We start from the raw sequence: 12,800 nt of genomic DNA, 5'->3' as shown, positions 1-12,800 counted from the left end.
ATAATAATCTTTTTATCTAACAGGTGTAGAAACATTACGATAAGATCTTCTGCAAGTGTTCTCTGCAATGTCGTTGCTACAAGGTGAGGTCACATACGTGGCAGCGGACATTGTTCTTTGATCAATACTGTGCGAGTATGCGTTAAAAGTACGAGAAACTGCACACTGATCATTAATATTGTTGGAATTATTTTCAGAAACATTGCTTTCATTGTGAATAATTGCTTCTGCAATAGGACCATTACCTGAATTCCTCATGGTAGAAGGTCTATTTTCAGTAACAGAGCCAAACCAAAAATAATTATCATACTGATCATCGCCTTTTCTATACCTTTTCCATTAGTAATACACATTTTTTTAGTTTGTTCACATGAGACTTCAATAAGAATCCTTCTATTCCACCATCCCTTATTATTTCACAAAATAGCTCCGCTGGACACTTTAACGATGCTAGTTGGGTAAGTGAACTTAAATTCCCCCTTTCTCACTCTATTGTTATGGGCGAGTGCAAAGCGCTCCGTCCATTCTGTAATCTCTCTTTGGGCATCAAACCACGCCCATGTCACGTCAGTCACTTACATTGGTTTGTGGACTTGCCTTTTAAAATCCGCTTGCTTTCATTTGTGAAAGGCATACATACGTCATGCCTTTTCCGGTGTTTAGCCCACCTACACAGCACCGGTAAACTACTAAAAACATGCGAGGCTTGATGTTTTTCAGCCTGAGGTCGGGACTACTTTGTTTGTTTTCCATGCAGCGTGATAGCGCTGCATTTTACATAGCACGATCAAGCTGCGGTGTTTTTCTTTACAACGCTAATAGCTCTAACTCGAGTAAATGCAAGACCCGTTACATTGAAAATGCTTGTTTTTTTTTTATCATCACCCTATCTCCAACATTAAAGTCAACATCCTTCACATCGTGTTTGCTGTTAACCTTTTGCTTCTTTAGAACAGCTTCCGTAATGCTTTGTCACTGTGTGTTACTAAATCCTTCATCCAATCAAGATACATAGCACATCTTGGAATGTGACTGAATAGTAGTTTGAAAGGAGATACCCCTGTAATACTATGTGGGGGTTTCCAAATAATTTAAAGTTTTCTTCTTCAGAAATTCTGCTACACTAACCCCAGAAAAAAAGTGAGGTTTGAACACCAACACGGTCGACATTGGATGAAGGAGAATACAAGGCCACTTGTAAATGCCGGATTTTAAAACTTTCAATAAATTATTTCATTTGTATGGATTTAAAGTGTGTTCCATGGTCTATAACAATTTCTCTGGGGAACGGGGAGGGGAGGGGTCCTTTAATTTCAAATATCTTAATGAGAAACAATATAACCGTTCTGGTGTCAGGTGAGGAAATGAAATCATAATAATACCATTTTGAAAAATAATCAACTAGTACAATCATATCTCATGTTACTGGGAAGCAGGTCAAAAGTTCCAGAAACATCTACAGAAATCTTTTCCCGTGGACCACCTAGTAGCGGTACAGCATGCATCCTAGATTCCACAGCCTTACACTGCTTATCCAAGACTAAACAATTTTCACACTCAATCCATTTAGTAACTTGGGCATCCAAACCTGGCCACCAATAAAACTGTCTAATGTTATGTGATGTAGCTGAAACACCCAAATGCCCCTCATGAGACACCTTACATAGAGATTTTCTGTGTTCTACAGGTGGTATTAGCAGATCATGTCTTGTTAAAAACTCATCAACCAGCAACCGTTCATCTGAGACCTGAGCATAATGCTTCAGACTATAGTCCAGATTTCTATCCTTTGGCCATACTTTTTTTTAACAAACTTGATAACTTCCTGTAGTAACACATATCTCTTTCTAAAGCATTCAGCCATTCCCTCTTTGACACACCAGAATGTTGTTCCTCACAGCCATCTCCAACAAGCGCCACAACACATTCCACATCATCTGAAAGATTACTTTCATCCCTGATGTTCAAAGGCAAACTTGATAGACAGACTGCCCTGGAATTTTTCCCACCAGGAAGATGTTTGATGCCAAAGTTGTATTCTTTGAGTTTTGACAAAATCTCCACCAATCTCCAACATGCTTTTTCTGTCCCATTGCCACTGAGCATATATAATAATGGCTTATGATCTGTGAAAATATCAAATTCTGTGCCCCAGAGGTATGACTTGAACTTTTGTACAGCCCATGAACAAGCCAATGCTTCACGCTCTAATTAGTTTCTGTGACCATGAAGCAAATGCAATGGTTTGTTCCCTATGATTGACCCACTGGGAAAGCACAGCACCTAGACCCATTTGGCTGGTTTCCCAGATGGAACAGATTACATTATGGGTGCAGTCGTTATTAAAGATTTAATTTTCAAAAAGGCCATATGAGCTTCTTCATACCAAAGACATTTTTGTCCCTCATTTAGAATTGATCTTAATGTGTGCGTTACAATTGTGTACCCAGGAATAAAACTTGAAGAATATTCAGAAATTAACGTAAGGTATCCTTGTTATGTGGTGAATATGTGGTTATGTGGACAATTTGGGTTTAGTTCCCAATTCAGAAATGTTACGACCCAAGTAATCTGATTGATTGACCAAAAATGTGCAGTTCTCTTTCTTTATAGTAATGCCTACCTCTGTAAATGTTCTTATTACTTTTTACAGAATCAAATTATGTTCTCTGGTTGATTTGGCAAGATCATCATCCTGAACAGCTTGAACCCCAGGAATACCTGCCAAAATGGTGTCCATTAATTTTTGGAACACACTTGCTGCAGAGGCCAAACCACGAGGCATTCTTAAGGACTTGTAAGCACCAAGTGGAGGGATAAAAGTGGTAAGGTCTTGGCTCTCTGCAGCAAGTGGGATCTGATGATATGCCGATTTTAGATCTAGTAATGAAAAAACGTTGGACCCCACACCAAATTGGCAAGTAACTCCTGTACTTTGGGTAGGGGATGGCTATCAATTAGGTTTTGGTTGTGTACAGGTCAATGCATAAGCAGATCTCACCAGTTTTATTCCTAACAATGACCACTAGGCTAACCCAATCTGACGATTCAGTGGCTTTTATAACTTCTTCTAAACACAGCTTTTCTAATAAGTTCTTCAATTCTGACCTTACGCTCATGGGAACACGTGTAACTCTGTGCACAGTGGGTTTAGCATTCTCTTTGAGCTTTATACAGTGTTCAAAATTAGTAATGTTGCCTAGTTTTTTTTAGAAAAAAAATGTGGAAATTTAGAAATCGTCTTGTCCACTGAAAACTCCTCCTCAGTTTAAAGAAAAGGACACAAGTGTTTCAGAAAATACAACAGGAGTGTCAGAATCTGGGACTAGCATAATAACTAGTCTTGCTTGGTCTTTCCACCCAATATTGTTTCTTCCCTTTACAACCATATATATCTTCCTAATAACATTTCTTCCCAAACAAGTTATAGAGTCAATAAGTAACGTAGCATTTGTATATCTTGTTCCCCGAATGCCTTGAGATTGACATCAGAGATAGTTAAGAGGAAAGTTGTTCCTTATTTGTACAATAGATCTGAAATGATGGTAATTGGGGCTCCTGAATCAGCCATCATCGTTAAACTGTGATCACCTTTTTTGGCTTGACATAAAAGTCCTTTAACTAGGTCTGAATCTTTCTCAGTAGAGACTGACAAAACCTTCTTAGACATATCATTGATGCACTGCTCAGAGTCTAACTCAATACTGTTGATCCTAGGTTGTGCTCTAACATTTCTGCATACTGTTTGGGAATGCCAGATTTGACTACATTTAATGTGTCTTTTGTTGATGGCAGCACAAGTGGTATTGCTGGCTAAATGTGTTTTAGACCCATAATGGTAACTTTCTCTCGCATTCTTCTGAAACTTGGGTCTCACATACTTATTCCTTGCCTGAACAGCAGCTCTGTATTACATTCCTCCAGGAAGACTTATAGTTGATACACTTTGTAGCATGACTTCATTGGTGATCAGTTTACTTAAGATAATGCTTTGTTCAATTCCTTTAGCGATATCCACAACTTCAAGAGTGGGATCTCTACAGCTTAATAGGCATTCTAATATGTTTTTGATGCACAGCTGTAAACAAATTGATCCCTGATGTAGGAGTCTAGGGTAAATCCAAAATTGCAAGAAGCAGCTAATTATCTAAGTGCTGATATGTACTCATCAACATTCTTCAATTCCTGGTTTGCTTTTAAAAAAATGTAAATGGTCCAAAAAATACACTTGGGTTTCTGATAAAATGTGTGTGTTTGTTAGTCTTGCCACTCCTTAAGCACACTTGTTCCCATGTGCCAAATGAATATGATGGTGGATCAAGTTCAGGCAAGTTATCAAAAACCTGTTGCTCCTCATGTCTTAAATGAGGAAATAAAATTGCCATTTTACGTTTGGCTTCAAACTTTGTAGCATCAATTACAATTAAATGTTTTCCAAAACTGCGAAACCAATGTCAAGAGGTGGTTTTCTTGGGTTCTGTACGAATAGAGTTAATTGAGAATATTGTGTCACATTTGTCGCCATGGCTTGAAAACAGGTGAGAAAACTTTGTTGAGATGACCAAAAACTGGTTTTCAGTAATATTTTGATAGAGAAACAAAGTACAATAACAAATAAATTGTTCAAAATGCAGAACAACAAAAATGTTAAATATAAGTACTGCGGCAAGCTGTATAATCTAGGATTTGCCTGACATAATAAACCTGTAGAAAGTACAAATAAGTAGATGAAACAGCAATACCTAAATAAGTGCTGATGAGGTGTGCCTCTCACTGATATCATCATGGCTGTAAATGCTGGAACAGGCTGCATATATCAAGGTGTGCCTGTCACCGAAATTATTATTCCGCAGGAATGAATACTATGGCGTTTGATAAACAAATCCCGATATGCATTGGCTCTGGAAGAACTCTTACAAAAGATGGCCGCCTCGACGTCATACGACGTGTCTTATGCTGTCTTATGTATTCATTTTTATGGCGAGTTGGGCATCTGAAATGACATTACGTGCGTGCGCAAGCAGTAAGGGCATGCACCCTAAACAGCAACAGTCTCACCCAGTTTCACACGCTTTCCATAAACAATGTCCAAAAGCTCTCCAATAAGCAGCCGCCACACAAACACCTGACAACCTGCTCAGAAGGCGAAGTCAGCTCATTACGCAGAATGGCAGCCGGTGGATAAGAGACCAAGGCAACACTAAATTTAACTGATGCCGGTAGGCTCCTTCTGTCTTTTCTTCCTTCTTTATCACCAATTTATGTGGAAGCAGACGGACAAAGGAAAATGTGGTAAGATGAAAGGCTTTATTTTTCATGTACAGTGAGAGGGAGCCCAGGACCAGGTCCACACCCGTCAAGAACTGCAGCCAACTCTCAGCCCAGCAGACCCGAACCTGGAACGTCCGCTCAGGATTGAAAAATGCTGCAATACATTCTGCATAGCGCATACATGTTGTGATGTCACGTGTGCATGCTGATGCCACGAGACATCAGTCTCTGTATACTACACCTACCCACACAAGTGTGATAACTTTTTCAATTGCGAGACGTAGGGAAATACAGAAGTATAACAAGTGTTATTACTGATTGTCTTTCTCTGCATTTGTGTCTTCCAAATGTAAGACGGCACGTAAGAAATTAGTCATTTTAAGCAATGGCCTCCAATTCACATGCTAGTATGGGTATCCCCAAATTCAGAGATGTGCAAATAACCACTGCTACTAAACTGCATACCTTGTGCCCATTTGGGAAATACATGTTTCCTTGATACCTATTTTTCACTCTTTATAATTTTACGAATTATTTACTGTATACCCAGTACACAATGAAAAACCACTGCAAGGTGTAGCTCAGTTACTGGTTCTGGGCACCCAGGGTTCTTGGTGATCCTACAAGCCACATGTATCCCCGTAACCAGAAGGGTCCAGCAGATGCAACGGTAAATTGCTTTTGAAAATCTGCCATAGTTTAAGTTACAGATGAAAACGTAAATACAAATGGCTATTTTTTCACCCAATTCAATTTCAATCTTTTTTTTGTCCAACTATTACTTTCTATAGGAAAACATTGCAGCTTCTACACACATGACCATTTGCTGAATTCGGAATTTTGCCTTCTTTTCAGAAATGTATGGCTTTCCATGATCCACCACTGGTTTCACACCCATTTCTACCACCAACTGGAAGGAGGTAGAAAGCACAAAAAACGGGCAATGTCCCACTGAAATGCCAAAACTGAGGTTTTCTGATTGAAGTCTGCCTGTTCCTGAAAGCTGGGACTTTTAACACCGCAAACCCTTTGATGCCATTTAGCAGGGAAAAAACTGGTGCTTTCTTCTGCAGCACTTTCCCCCCAAAAAACAAACATTTAACTGTATTTCGGCTAATTTATTAGTATACTCTAGGGGAATCTACAACCCCTGTGTAGCTTTACAATCCCTACGATGTGTGGATGAGTGTGTGTGGGAAGAAATGACGCAAATTTGGCGTGGATACCTTATCTGAGCAAAAAGCGGCTGAAGCGCGTGCTACCCTAAATAACCAAAAAAGGCTTGGACAAGGGGGAGGGGAGGCCTTGCAGCGAAAGGGTTAAAGCTGTTTCCACGTGAGATTAGTAAACACCTTGATTAACCGTAACCAGCAAATAGGCTTTTAAAATTGTGTTCATCGTTGATCCAAACGCTATCACAGTTTAACATAAGCACGAAACACTAAAGCATCCAAGAGTTATGTTTTTTTCAGCGCACACCAGCTGTCACCACTGCTTCCAGGGTGAAATATAAAAGGACGCCCATTCATGAGAAAAGCGCACTTTTGACGTCACTGCTCGGCGCCAGCTTATGATCGGCGCTGACCCTTCCATTAAGGCGTTCATAGGACAGACAGACGCTTGCAGAGTTACCGTGAGCAACAGAACGGCGAAGTCTTCCACGGCACTAATACACCTATTTGCTCACCTCCAGCACCTCACAGTCCAGCAACCAGCAGCGACCCAACACAGCCCCAGCGCACACTTCACACTCTGCCCGCCATTGGTCCTATTGTGCCCTAGCCCCTGATTGGCCCCTTGTGGAAGAGGGTTACTACTGTGCCTGTCGATTGGCTACCGTCTTCTGACGTTCCAACTGGCCCTTCTAGTAATCTTTGCGATTGGTTCCATTCTGAAGAGGTTATCACACTTGCGACCTATCAGCATTACGCGTCCTCTTTTCTGATTCTGAAAGCACTTCGTCCTGTCCCTGAGACATAATACCAGTCCACAGCTGCCTAACAACACATATCCATGTCACGGGGTCGTCTTCAGCTTCATACCAGATCGTTCGCATCACCAAATGATTAGCTGGTCGTATATATTCAGATAAAAAATATATATAAAAAACACCCAATGTTCCTCCCCCCCCCCCCAAAAAAAACACAATTTCCACGTCGCGGCTATATGGTATAGGTAATTTTTAGAAGCACCGTCAATCTGTGTACATACCCATCTACACAAATGAAGGTGAAAATATGTATAAAGATTCTTCAATAGAACGCAAAACAAAACCTAAGTTTCGCCATGCTGGGTCTCACATTTCATTAGCCCCAGTAAAATAAGTACACATATTTTAAAGCTCCATCGGGTGGAAATACATCGGGAAGAAAAGCTTGGCCTGAGTGTCTTCAAAACGGATATCCTGCCTCAAAATGTTATTTGTTTTTAGATTAGTGTAACATTAGGTATGCATGTTGCATTTATATAGTGCAAACATCCGAAAGGCAGCATACAGGATTGCTAGCGCGCCTAGTCCTTAGTAAGTAAACTTACAAGAGGACGCGTATAGGTCGATTAACTTTTTGGATCGCACGGAGTATCCTAGTCAAGCGGTAACCAATGGATCATCAATAAACATTATAATAAACAATGTAACTCCAAGGAAAGCCCTATCTAATAAGAAAATACCATGACTCTCAAAAAGATTCATCGTTTTATTCCCTATTAGTTACAATTCTAATAAAAAAACCTTTATTCGACTTTATTGTTAATCAAACTTTATTAGCATCATAAACAATGTAACTCCAAGGAAAGCCCTTTCTAATAAGAAAATACCATGACTCTCAAAAAGATTCATCGTTTTATTCCCTATTAGTTACAATTCTAATCAAAAAACCTTTATTCAACTTTATTGTTAATCAAACTTTATTAGCATCATAAACTACTATTCACCATGAATTATTGATAAGCAAAAATGAGCATCAACAAAAGTCAGCAAATTCTTAACATTTTGAATAATCCAGCAATGCAAGTCAGTCAGTCAACCGTCACCGTTAATTCACCCTTGCCAGCCTACCTAACTCAAATTAGCATCAGCATGTGGGTCTGCATGCGAAAACAATTTAGGCAAAAATCATCAATTTGTAAAAATCTATCTAAGAAAGAAAAACATTTTAAAACAGCGCAGTTGGTACCTAGAAAAAAAAGCACACGTTAGTTAGCCTCATTATTATAGCTACCTATCCAAGATAGATCAGCAGCGAGTCAGTCTTCATCTCCAGGTCATCAGTCATCAGCAAGTATCAGGCTAACAGAGAGTATGCCCAGTTGTCAGCACTTCGGACATCGTCTCCTGACGTCATCAACTTTCACCTCTCGGCTCTGATTTTCCTTCCCTTGTCATGACTTTTATTGGGGTCTCTCAGTCCGTCCTACAAATTGCTAATTGGTCAACCTCATCAGGGGTTATGATTCTAACCTATAGTTTTTGTTTACCACTTGTTTGCGTTGGTTCAAGCATCAAGTTCCATTAATATGATTGGTCCTTCTGTCGATGAGAACATCATCCGGCTCTTCAGGTAATGAAATTGTGGCCCACAGTCTTTTAGTCAGTGCTTCTATTGTTCAAGTCCTGGGAAAGTACGTTTAGCCTACTCTACACATAACTGTATCAATGTGTTCTCATCATCTCCTGTCCTCTGGTACATTTACAGACATTTCTAGCAGAGACCATCTTAACTCTGCAGTTCAAGGTCCTTTTCTCCAGTTCCAGTCCTCTGCAGCTCATCGCGTCTCCACGTTTAAGCAAGCAAGGCCCAGTGCCGACCAGCCCTCTAGTTCGGCTAAGTTAAGAATATGAGGCATCATAAAACATAGATTATACATTCAAATATGACATATTAATACATACTTTTTAATAGTTTTCATTATTTTAGCATTGTTAACACATATGGTGACCACTCCCAATGGGCACATTTTACTCATTACAAATTATTTTCAATTATTAGTTTCTTTTATCAATATTCCTCATTAGTATGTATACACAAATCATTAGAAATTTCTCATATTAGTATATATGCTCCAGCAGTCCCTCCTCTGATGACTAAATATGTCATCACACCTTTCCCTTGTCAATCATTTTACAAATCACTTTCAGCTACATGTTGATCTCTTCTCCTTACATTTTCCCTATAGATTCTTCTTCTGGGTTGTTCTTCCCTCCTCTGATCATTTTTAGCCCTATTTAATTTAATTTTCTGCATTACTTTACATGCTCCCTATAATCCTAATATAGCAATGATTTAATTAATATTCCTTGGACAATCTTCCACAGTATCCCACCCCAAATCTGACTGAACCAATTTCCCACAGTAACAAATCAATTTCCAACCTTTTCCCAAATTCCTGGTTCCTTCAGTTCTTTCAAATCCTTACTTGCATTAGTTAAATTAGTAAGCAAATCTTTTATCTCTTTCTCGTTTTCAGGTATATATGAACAGCAGTGCCTTGCATTAATCATTTTATAGATTCCTCCGTCCTTCGCCAATATTATGTCTAAAGCAAACCTAATTTGAAGTGTCATAGCTCTATCTGCAGCTAATTCAGTGTTTAGTAAAAGTATAGCTCCTGTAAAATTAGTTAACTTATCATCTACTATAGTTGATAGTTTTCATATCTTATTTGCATTCAATATAACTCCTACAGAAGGAATTATTGCTCCAAAAATATCCCCTACAATTGCAGAGGCTGTCTCTCTCCTTTGTCTCATTTGGTGTAACTCAGTCATTTTCGGTATCTTTTTCAAATCATCTATTTGATAAATCTTAGGAAAAACTATTCCCAAGTAACATGTCCCATACCATCCTCTATGAAGACGGTAATAAGCATTAAGTCCACAAATATAATACATTCCAGGAATAACAGAGTCTGCACCATTCAGCATAAATGTCCACTTACTCTGAAACAAAAAAACATGCTTATATTCACTTGTTCCCACAAATAAAGTGTCAGTGCGTGATTCTGGCCTATATATACAAAGCTTCCCTACATGCAATGCATCTAAGGCTAATTTCCCTTGTGTTTTAATAGCAGTGTAAGCATAATCATTCTTGTAATTTCTTTTCGCTAACCCTTTCTCTAGTTTCTCTTTTAGTGCTTTTCTCCTGTCGTCAATATGCCCAATAAAGCTCTTTTCCATAGGTGTTAATAAGCAAGTTAAATTGTTACGATGCGCATAAGCCGTGCCAAAGGTCAGTGTAGGCTCAAAGAATCCTCTAACTAATACTATATCATGATCCTTAGGTATCTTACTTAAATATCTAATTATAGGAACAAAAGAAAATACCATGTCATAATTTGAATACAAATATTGTATATACTCCTGATTATAGAATTGAGTTAGTAGCAAACTACAAGTTATACCGTAAGTCAGAGGTAGACTATGGTAAGTGACCGCTTCTTCCATGGAGGAAGGTATTTGCGTACACACAAGACAATCCTTCGCATCCATTGTTTCCACATACTCACTCAACAGACGATAAAAGACGTTAGAAGACAGCCCTCCCTTTGCGTTAGTATAATCATGCAAATATTGCTCATCCAACTTAAACCTCTTTATAGCTGTTAGAGTAGTAGTCTCAAATACAGATGTAACTTTAGCCTCTCTCATCTCATGAATTGACATTCCCACAATCATTATTATAAACAATATTCCACACATAATCGCCATTCCTACACTCAAATATCTACAATACCTAATGTTCCTAATGTTATTATCTAATCTAGCCATGATCTGTGAAGAATCAGAAAGCAGAATTTAACTCTTAATTAATATGCAACACGAAAAAATCAAAAAATCAAAAATATACTTCCTTTTCACGCTTCAGCTTCACACAACAAGACCCCTTTTTCTTCCTTTGTCAAAAATCGGTTAGCAGCTGATCATCTCCGGGATTCTAAGTGTCATATCAAGCTATCAGTGTCTCTTCCGGTAAAATCAATAATCTCAGATCCTTTTTCTTTTGCTCAACGACTCAGTCTACTGATTTTCTCCTTCAGGTTGCATCACAATACTGATTTGGAACATCTCTGTCAAAGCAAAAACACATAAACTCATTTTGCAAATCACTTATTGCAGCATATGCCCACTCTGGTCCTGCGTGTCTTTGACTTGCTACTCTCTTTCTTTTCAATCTCCTTTCTCCTGTCAGTTCTCCATCACTCAATTCGTCTTTCTTTGTGGTGTCTATTTCTTCCTCTATTGTCTCATTTATAGCCAAGTCCTTTTTCTTGCCTATTTGAGATTCAGGCTAGTGGTCTCCTTTTCATGCCCCTTCTGTCGACAATCTCTTCAAGATCGGACTCTTCTCCTTCACCTTATCTGTAGTGCCTTCTCTTGATGGACCTGCAATGGGTTCAGGATTCAGATCACTTTGGCTTTGACCTGTCTCAACTCTTTCCCCCTCAGGCTCTGGCACTTGGTCTCTTTGCAATTCAGCACTCTTTGCTTCTGTGGGAACCTCTCCTGTGCATGGATCTCTTGTCACTTCTGCCGGGTTGATCTCTCGTTCTGTCTCCTGAATTTCCGCACCCTCATCTCTTACTGGGGTGATTGATCCTTCTTCTGCCACTTCTGGATCTACTTCCGGCTCGACCTGCTCCGGTTCTGGTTCAGGTAGAGTGTTTTGTTTTGCTGCTGTTGGCGTCCTCAACAACACTTCTTCATGATCCTGAGGACTCACCACTTTCTTTGTATGGCTCGCATGTATCCAGTTAGGCAAACCTGCACACTTCACAGCTGTTGTAGTTGTCAGAACCACTTGATAAGGACCTCTCCAAAGTGGCTCTGGGCAAGTCTTTTGCACATGCTTTTTGATCACGACCCAATCTCCTGCTCTTAGATTGTGACCTGGGTCATGGATAGGTGGCAGGGTAACGGCTTGTACCTGCTGAGAAAAAGATCCTTGCAGTAGTCCAACACCATATCATCTGTAATATTGACAAGAGCATTGGCTGGTATGCTGGCAACCTCATTGCTCTTCCCATAAGAATCTCATGTGGGGACAGCCCTGTCTTTCTGTCAGGTATATTTCTCATTGACATCAACACTAGAGGCAATGCATCCAGCCATTTCAGATTTGTGGCAGCGCACATTTTGGCAATTCTTGATTTCAGAGTACCATTAATTTGCTCTACGAGTCCTGACGCCTCTGGACGATAGCTGCAGTGGAGCTTCTGTTCAATGTTTAGTGCTGCACATAAGAGCTTAATCACTTTGTTATTGAAGTGTGTTCCCCTATTTGATTCTAAAGAGATCGGAAATCCAAACCTTGGTATCAACTCTCTAAGTGGCAACTTTGCAACTGTAAGACTATAATTTCTGTGTGTGGGGTATGCTTCAAACCAATGACTAAACACACACACACACAATCACCAACACGTACTTCAATCCACCACATGCGGGCATCTCAATGAAATCCAATTGTATTCTGCTGAATGGTCCGCCTGCTCTTCCAATGTAGCTCAGATTTACCACTGTCCCTTTTCCC

At 39.5% G+C, this 12,800-nt stretch overlaps 1 protein-coding gene across 3 annotated transcripts in view; it reads right to left on the bottom strand.

Annotated features, from left to right (window-relative positions):
• The window catches only part of ANGEL2 (angel homolog 2), a 288,166-nt gene extending 281,081 nt beyond the window's left edge, over positions 1-7,085 (bottom strand). For 2 of the 3 annotated variants that reach the window (XM_069233907.1, XM_069233909.1), the window contains exon 1: positions 6,959-7,085. The gene's annotated coding sequence lies outside the window, so the exon portion shown is untranslated. Of the gene's footprint in view, positions 1-6,903 lie in introns of all 3 variants that reach the window. The other variant, XM_069233908.1, reaches the window with a different exon arrangement.
• Between the last annotated feature and the right edge of the window lie 5,715 nt (positions 7,086-12,800).

The sequence above is a fragment of the Pleurodeles waltl genome, chromosome 5 (genome assembly GCF_031143425.1).
Source record: "Pleurodeles waltl isolate 20211129_DDA chromosome 5, aPleWal1.hap1.20221129, whole genome shotgun sequence".
In the NCBI taxonomy this organism is placed as follows: Eukaryota; Metazoa; Chordata; class Amphibia; order Caudata; family Salamandridae; genus Pleurodeles; species Pleurodeles waltl.
Note: the sequence above shows the minus strand (reverse complement) of the source record. Positions and strands in the feature narration are given on the sequence as shown.